Here is a 9,941-nt window from a genome sequence, read left to right on the forward strand (position 1 = left end):
AAACAATTTTATCGCCAATTTATGCTATTTGATATTTGTCTACCAAGCACTGAATTTAAATAAAATAGAAGATAAACACCAAAACTCAAACACGCCAAAACACAAAACACGTGTGAAACTAATGCGCAGCACGAAGCAACATAATGGATTACTGAACACACAGAACACGTGACTTGAACATGACCACAGATTAATAGATGCACTCACTCGACTAGACGCAGGTCTGCCAACGCAGGCAAAATGTCAATGGCGCCAGATTCAAGTTCATCTTTTGCGGAGTGAAATGCTAGTACAGAAATCTCTCCTTGCATTATATTGAGCTTGGCTAATATAATATGTCGACAATTGTAAATCTGTAAATAGGTTTATATTAAAATAAATTTTATTTTTTAACTTCCCGTAGAGTAAGTTATTGTAATCGTCGTTTTGAAAGTTTCTGAACATTTTGGCATACCTCAGAAAAAATAGATGTGTGTGTGTATGTATGGATACAATTTTTCGCCCACGTTTTCGAGCTCACAGATCAACCGATTTGAATGGTTCAAACACATTCGATTCCTATTGTTAGAGAGATGTGCTGATCAGTTTTTGGCAAAGGCAGGTCCAGCCGTTTCTGAGATACCGAGATCAATGTTCGAAAAATGTCAGTTTTTGAGTGAAATAAGCAGAGTGAAACGATTGCTTTGGAAAAAAGGTCGATTTCGGCAAAAAATCTGGTCATACACACACACATTCGATACAGAATGGCTAGAAACGTCGAGAAAGAAATCAAAATCGGAACATAAGATCGGTCGAGAATCGGATTTTTTTGATGAAACACAAACTTCTCCTTCAGGGAAGTTAATAACTGGGTAATGTCTAGAACATAGATAAAAACATAATAATAAATATAAATATAATAATAAAAAATAGTTTAGAATGAATTTAGAACAGTATCATTTCATTTGATGTTGATTATTGAACACCCAGTCACAAGGTATGTAAAAAATAGTTGCTAAGGTGTAATTTAAGAATAAAATTTTAATTTTGAATACTATATTATGGGACTGATTCTGCCGCATAACAGACAAATGTTATGACAAGGCTATGTTATGAAGAACGTTCCATACAAATTCGTTCTAAATATTTACAAAGTCATGGGTTGCTGAGCAGTCAGGCATATTTCTCAGGTTGTCAATAGAAAACCTTACGTAGAAATCACATAAATATCAAAAAACGATGTTAGATAACAGGGTGTTTCTGACCCACCTTCATAACATACGAGTGACGTTGCTGTTTATGTGTAAAACAGCCTGAATGCATGGCAAATACATGACATTTTGACAGTATTCAGTATGATTCAGTAGCATAATGTATGGAACTTGGATCGTAATAAGGCCTTGCCATAACATTTTCCTGTTATGCGGTAGAATCGGTCCCGACCTTGAAGACTCTTTTTGTAAGTATTTAATAGATGTAATTGTTAATTTCAGAACAACCAACCAGGAGTCGTTGATTGTCACATTTGATAAGGAAACTTTATATTGGTATTACAAAAAAAAACAAAAATTATTAACACTTCTAGTTACCTTTTTCTTTTTTTTTATTTCAAAGGATTCTTAAAAATCTGAAAATTATTATCATTACTATACGTTATAATAACTTACTTAGATACTAATATAATTTGTACTTATTATTAAAATATCTGATAATTTGTGGAGCAATTCTGCCGGAACAGAGCTCATAAAATAGCGTTGTCATGACAACGCTCTCTTATGCTTATTTTTGGTAGTGAAAATTATGAAAATGTCTATCTATTTATTTTGTAGGGAAAAAGATCCAAGTAGAGGCGACAGCCTGAAGACCATTATAATTGAACACCCAGTCACAAGTAATTACAGGTGTGCATGTGGAGTTATCTCCGAATAAATGTATATTACCCTGTTTTGCAGGGTTAGCATTTGCCACATACGTATCGTACAAAACACATAATTTAGGGTATTGTACGATTGAACATACGACCCTCACGATAACTCGTCATTCCACGATAATTCAGTAAAATGAAGATAATAATTCATCAGCACAACTCATTATTGATTTCACACAAATAAATAATGATAAAGTCTTGCTCCTGATAATAATACTAATGTAGCAATTCATCAATGATAAGCATAATTGCTCCAGGTCAGAGCAAATACCCGTCGCTTGGCACAAAATGGAAGATTTGGATGAGTGGCCATTCATTTTCTTCATCTGAAAGTATATCATATAAAGATCGCGCCCGTTCAGAAGTTATGCGCTTTGATCGGCGATCATGTATTCCGACTCGTATCTTATTTATGGCAAAAAAAAGTCTCGAGGTTGCCTGCATGTCAAATATAAATATATGTTTAAGGCGATCAAAAAAAAAAATACGGCGGATACAATAAAAATAAATCTCTACGTGAAGCGTATGCATTGAATTATAATACGAAAACTCATTGATTAGGAACGATCCAGTTACTTGCGCCAGATATTTTGACCACAAAGTTAACAATTTTATGTGGTTGCTGCGACAAACAAACAGTATTTTCGGCGAGTACGAGGTGGTATACAGCTACGAACGAGTCGATTTCCAACAGCGCGGCAACCCCATGAGCACATTATTATGTCTAAATAATGCACCAAAATATAAGACAAATTGTGATGAAAGCAATAAAAAAATTTTATTGATTCATTACGTCTCAATATAATCTTGATAATTCATATTTCAAACTGCAAATACATAAACATGGAAGGACATGTTACAAAGGACAGCGAAACAAGAAATACCATTTCCATATTCCATATCCAGTTATGAAAAGGACAATGATATTAGAGCCGCTAAGTAAAGATGAAAAAAAAAAAAACAATATAAAACAATACGCGATCTAATGAAAAAATTGTACAGAGATGAAATATATGAGTTACGAGGATATTTTGAAAGAATTGGGAATGAACGAAACTGAATATATATTGTCTATCCGTAGTTCATTGAAATAAAGACGAGTATTTTTAAAAGATCTAGTCTGGAAGTAGCTGTCAACGCTTACAATTCCAATATACTAAAATATTTGAGTCCAATATGGATCTTCAGATTATATTAGACGAATATGCACTAATAAGCTATGATACTAATTATATTAGTAAGATAGAGAGAGGACTATCCAAGCTTTTGAGAGAAGCAGCTGCGGATTGCGACAACAACAATAAAAGTATTAAAGAAAAATTGTGTATTTTAAATAGTAATTTAATGTCTGCTCAAGAAGCCGTATATAATGTGCTTTCGTTGTCTTTGTCGAAACAGAAGAAAGACAATCTTTATAAATACTCGGCCAACGACTGAGCGAGTGTTAATGTTAAAGTCGATCGGCAGTATATAAAACAATTAAACAAGGATTCAACAGAAATATATGTGGCCGATTTATTTGCTAAATATAGCAAACGGGATGAAAGTTTAGAGTATGTTTGTATGGCTGAATTCTCAGCTAATTATGAAAGTAAAAACAAAAGATCATTCAATGTTGATGACGATGTTGACATCAGTGAAAAAGAAGTGGAAATAATAAACCGCCAAAAGCCTGCTATAATAAGATATACAAGATATAAATTATGTCAAGACCCGGCCAATTATTATAGAGAAAATATATTGTTATTCATGCCTTGGCGAAATGAGTTGCAAGAGGTGGAAAATTTCATAAAAGAATAATTGAAGATAACCACTTTAAATTTTCTATTATAAGTGACGAAGTTTTAGAAGATGCACCAAAATTAATTGAACTGGAACAACTTCAAGATGATGATGAACATATCGATCAAAATTCACTCGAAAGCAATATTGATATATTACAACAAGAGGGTAATAAAACGACAAATAATAAAACAAAAATGACCTCAACAAACAGTTGATATGCGTGCCCCAATAGCGTTTTCCAAAATCAATTGTTTGAAATGATGCTACATTTAAATATTAAGCAGCGGGAGTTTACTATGCATATATTGAAGTTGTTCAAAACAGGAAAAATACCGTTTAAAATATTCTTAAACGGTTCTGCCGGTGTGGATAAAAGTATAGTAATAAATACATTATACCAACTGATAACAAGTTATTTCGACAGTCTTCCCGGTGGAGATTTAGATAAAATAGTGGTACTGCTGTGTGCCCCGTCAGGAAAAGCTTTCCTCATTAATAGTGTCACGTAGCATTCCGCGTTTGCTTTGCCTTGCAGACTATTTGGCGTAAACTTAGCAGAACTATCTAGCGATGTTGCCAATACAATTCGCGAGCAATTGGCAAAAATTCAACTATTAATTATTGACGAAATATCCATGGTAAGTTGCACGATACTAAGTCGTGTTTATACACGATTAAGGCAAATAAAAGGTATCAATGATCTGTGTTAGCTGTTGGCGATCTTAATCAATTACCTCCGGTAAGGGATAAGCCTGTTTATCAAGTGTCGCGCCACAATGAAGTGGCATCATTCTTTGATGTTAATCCTCTGTGGAATACGTTTGATTTTTTTGAATTAACAGAGATAATGAGGCAAAAAGAGAATTTAGTATTAATCAATGCACTAATCAATTTATCGGAAAATAAAATGACAGAAGATAATTTAAAATTAATACGGTCCAGAGAAGTTAAACGAGAGGAGGTTCCAGAACTGCAATATGGTTGTACGGGACTAATGAGAACGTTGCAGCATATAATAAAATAAAGATTGAACAAAATGCAAATCCGTTAATAGTCTCGACAGCCGATCATGTTTTTTTCTAAAACTTTTATCAATAAACAAAGTAGAAAACTAATTTTAAATTCTTTAAAAAAAGACAATAAAACGACATCAGATTGGAAAGACTATTGATTTCAAAATTGACATTAAGTATATGCTTACGAGCAACATCGACGGCCTCGTTAATGGCGCTTGCGGTATTTTAAATATATCACTTTCGATAAGACGAAAAATACGCCAGAAATTTTATGGCTAGATTTTCAGCTTTCTAGAGTTGGGAGAAAGGCCAGAAGTATTCACAGGGAATATATGTTGAATGGCGAAATTGAAAATAATTTGACGCCTATAAATAAATTGGCTCTGCGGATAAATTCCACAGATGAAGAAAAGTACATTTTATTAGAGAGCAATTTCCGATCGTAGTTGCTGAGGCCATAACAATCCATAAAAGTCAAAGCCAAACTTACGAAAAGATTTGTCTTGATTACACCAAAATAGAAATACTTATTGTACAGATGCAATGTGTTGCGCTTAGCCGCGTAGCGAATTTAAAAAGACTATATATCTTGGGAAAGTTTTATATCAGAAATAATTCATGTAAGAGGTTGGAAAACATCGATGCAAATCCTGCTTTGAACGAATTAAATCGTCTAAGAGAAACGAAGCAATTAAAATTATCCTATAATGATTTAAAGGCTAAAGTGGTATTAAAAATCATTTACCACAATGTCGGAACATTGAACAATAAACTGGCTCATAATATTCATGATAAGTGGTTTCATCGCGGTAATACTATATGTTTAAGTGAAACACAATCAAGCCGGAATTTAAGTTTTGAAAATTATATTTGGGTCAGACATGAGTGAAAAAAGTCGAGGATTAATAGTTTATTAAAAAATAATCATTTTGTAAAATCTATAACTGCAGAATATAGGTTCAATGATAAAGCATCGGTCGAATTAATTCTTATCAATTTTAATAAATCTGGATACAAATCGCCAAAAGTTAAAAAAGCGATGTTCGAAGCCGCTTTTATGAAAATTATAGAAAAACTTCGAGATAAGAGTAAACTTGTACTAATTGGCGATCTAAATTTAATATCATTAATTCCGTATGCGATCAAAATAATTACTTAATTATTTTCGAAAATTTAATTTATATACTAAATTACCGACGAATGATATAACGACAAATTTAAATACACAAATAGACGTCGTTTTTGGAAATAATAACAATATAGAAGCGGGGTATACGAAAGTTATTTTAGTTATTATAAGCCAGTATATGCAATTTTACATGAAAATTGTTTTGAGAATAAAGTGTTAAAAAAGTGAAGAATCTCGAGAACGCTGATCTCGAGATTGCTGACGATATCACTAATGCTACTATTACTATACTGATACTACCACTACTGCTTCTACTGCGGCTACTGCTAATGCTCTGTCTTCAATTAGTACTGCTTTTACAGCTATTCCTTCCGCTACTAATATTAGAACAATTTTAAAACGCACAGAAATGATTTTACAAAATGTTATAGAACTAACTTACTCTAACTTGAATGATGAGCATCTCATAACTCAGCAAAAGCTAATATTATCGAGAAATAACAAACTTGTGATTCAATTTAGAAATTTATTTTCTCACAATCCTGTAACAAACTATAATAGTATAACAAACTATAATAGTATAAAATCTTGTGCTATAGAACATAAAAATGTGTACAAGGATTTTCACGAAGATTTCAAAAATTATTTTAGAATTAGACGGCAGTTTCTCGTAATATATGCGGCAATGAACAGTTGTCGTTTTCGACGACGAAATGCGTTTACCTTTCATGAAATTCTGTCAAAAGTTGGATTGTGCTAACAGAAAATCAGATTGTAGTTGTGATCCATTAACAACAGATTGTTTTCGGTTTTTGGATTTGAAAAGACAAATTAGATTGCATGCAACAGATCAACTGTTGGCTAATACCCACACGCATTACTACTTAGCAAGAGTTCTTAATCGCGATGTAGATGTTTTTTTTTTTTCAGAAGTTCAACTAACAATAAGAGTAACGTCGTCCAATATATTTACACTGTTTATCGGCATCCAAGTGAAGATTACTATAATATGCACCACAACAAGAGCCCATACTTTTATTTAATTCAAGTTATCAGCATTATTCAGCTATATTACCAACAACCAATATTCAATTCAGCGACATTATTAAAAAACCACCAATTTCACAAAAAATATTTAATTATAACAAATTTTACACGGACTATATAATCCAAAATAACAAATAGAACCAACAGAAAATAATGTATAACCTTAATATACCTACAAGATGAGCGAAATCGTCAAAATGAGTATAGGTTACGTAATGGAGTATAACGGTAGGAAACAATCAAGAATTAGAAAACGCCGATGACATCAAATATTTGGGAAACATTCGGACCAGAGACGAATACTGCAGGATTGAGATCAGGGCAAGGATCACGATCATTATTATTGGAATATAGCCTGGATCTATATTGTAAAAAATAGTGCATGGTGCACAAAATCGTCGAAGCGAATTGAGAACAGAAAAAAAGTTTACAATGAGAAAACGATATTAGTAGCAATACAGGTATTGATTTTTACAATGTGAAAGCACCACCAGCAAAAGTAATAAATGAAGTTTAATATAAGTATAAGAAAAGGAAAATATGATTCTAACGGAAGAAACATTGTAAGTGTGTAAATAAATGGAATACAGAACCATTCGAAATTTGGATCAATATAACATCAGTGAATGGAAATGGAACTCTAAGATTGGGTTTGAAAATAATAAATAATTTACCCTCCGAACCTAACCAGACGTCCGCGTCGTAGAGCTAAATCATGTTCGTTATAGTTCCAAATCAAGTATTCTAAGCTTTGTTCTGCTTGTTGGGCAAGCATGCAGCCTAGGCCTACGATATATTAATTGTGTAAATGTATAGCACAACATAAATTACTAATGTATTATTTGTTTGTTTCAGCATATATATATATATATATATATATATATATATATATATATATATAGTGTGCGTATGTATATGTCTACCTGTTATAAAAAATGTACATAACAATGTATAAAGAATAAAAAATATATTTTATGGTTTGTTTTATTTGTACTTAAATAAAATGTCGATACTTGAATATTTAACAAATTTCAGATTTTACGATTTAATTTCAATATGGTATATTTTTGATGATGACATAAATGATTTATTATGGTTTACAATTCTATTAAAAGTTCCCAATCAACTGTTATTGATTATTGATTATTTTTAATTTGAGATTCTAACGTTATATATTTTCGTGTATCGATCCAATAATGTTGTCTTTTGTAAGATGATGCAATAATGAATTAGTTTTAATAATTTTCATAATGTTTTTCTTTTTTAAATATTTTCTCGCTTTCTTTTTTTACGCGTATTAATGTTGGCCTCAGTTCTGCCGGGTCAGCATTATCTGGTGCTCATTTCGCGGCTTTATCCAACCGATCTTACTAATACATAATATGATTGGGATATGATTTCTTTGCATATCGATCACAACGGCTATCGCGACCAGTTTAGTTATACATCGTTTGCGGCACGGTAACTAAAAGACTAGCCAACCTACGTTAATTAGAGCATATTGCAGGCATAATTTGTATTTTAGAAGTCGTATCTCTGGTCTTGCCAAATACGGACCTGTACCCGAGGGTTGGATTAACGTTCTAGTGGTGTGCGTCATACAGCTAGAACGACCAGTGACACTTTTTCGCTTATCAAATAGTTTTTTCTCTTCTTCATGTTTGTTTAATTTTTACTAATTATAATGTTTTATTACTTCATAACACTTAGTTTTTCTATCATACGCGTAACTTATTTATTCTTACCTATGTATCCTTGTTATCATTATTGCACCATCCGTTTTGTTCGCCATTTTAGTATATTCGAATCATGTTTTTTATATATGTATATATCGTTGTGCTGTTTTTTTAGCCGGGCGTCGCAAAAGGTTTGGTTTGTTTTACGGATAGAGTTTATAGCCTCTGTTACAAGGTAATCAGAGTATAGAGGGCAATTTTTTTAGTCGAGAGGATAAATATGTTATGGTGCCCGATGGCCTATGTATCAATAAATAATAGTTTTATCTCTATTAAGTGTGATAATGATTAAGATTGGATATAAACTATTATTTTCGTCGCTTTTTTATTAATATCGTCACCGTAAAACAAACAAAACGAACATTTGTACAGAAATATCAAAGGGATTTTTGTTATCATTGGTAATATACGTGAAGCATCGTATAATAATTAATTACCACTGAGGGTTTCTTTAGTCTCCAGTAAAGATTTGTGGAACATAAGAAAAAAAATTAAAACCATACCGTACATACAAACACCCAACTGATTATATCAGTGTGAACTTTGGGTAGAAGAGAACAGGCGAAAGGAGCAATTTTCGGTATTGTTTCATAAAAATGTCAACACTGTTGATTATGGACTTAGAAAGGTAGATTATATGTTAATAATTATGACTAAGAAGCAGGCGGAAATGCTGAAGGAATTTGGCACAGACATAATTTGCTTTGATGCCACCCATGGAACAAATTGTTAGTTGCATACATTAATGATGATTGATGAATTTGGAAGCGGAGTTCCAGTTGCATTATTTTGCAAACAGACAAGATGAAGGAACGTGTAAAATATTTTTTGAAGAAATCTCTAAGGCAGTCGGTAAAATCAAACAAAGTCATTCACGACAGATAACTACCCAGCATATTTCAATGCTTGGTCATCTGTCATGGGTGCTCCACAGCATAAACTGTTAAACTCTTGGCACGTGTCCAGGAGTTGGAAGAGGGCAGCAGCTGCCAAGATTGTTTATAGAGAAAAGAAAGACTTAATGTATGAGAAATTGATAACTATAAAAATGATTTTAGATGAAAGGGAATTCAGGACCAGTTTAAATAAATTTTTGGATGAGCTTGAGGGAGATGATGATACAAAATCATTTGTAACATATTTTAGAAAAGTTTACTGCTACCGTGAAACTACATGAGCATATTGCTATATGAAAGGATTAGGGATTAACACTTACATGTTCTTAGAAAGCCATCATAATAAAATGAAGAAACGAGTCATGGGAAGAAAGTAAGTAACAGTAAGAGAATGGATAAGGCCATTGATATGGTGGTAAGAACTGA

The sequence above is a fragment of the Ctenocephalides felis genome, unplaced genomic scaffold (genome assembly GCF_003426905.1).
Source record: "Ctenocephalides felis isolate EL2017-DRISC unplaced genomic scaffold, ASM342690v1 CF-g0.4_SCAFFOLD_00845, whole genome shotgun sequence".
NCBI lineage: Eukaryota > Metazoa > Arthropoda > Insecta > Siphonaptera > Pulicidae > Ctenocephalides > Ctenocephalides felis.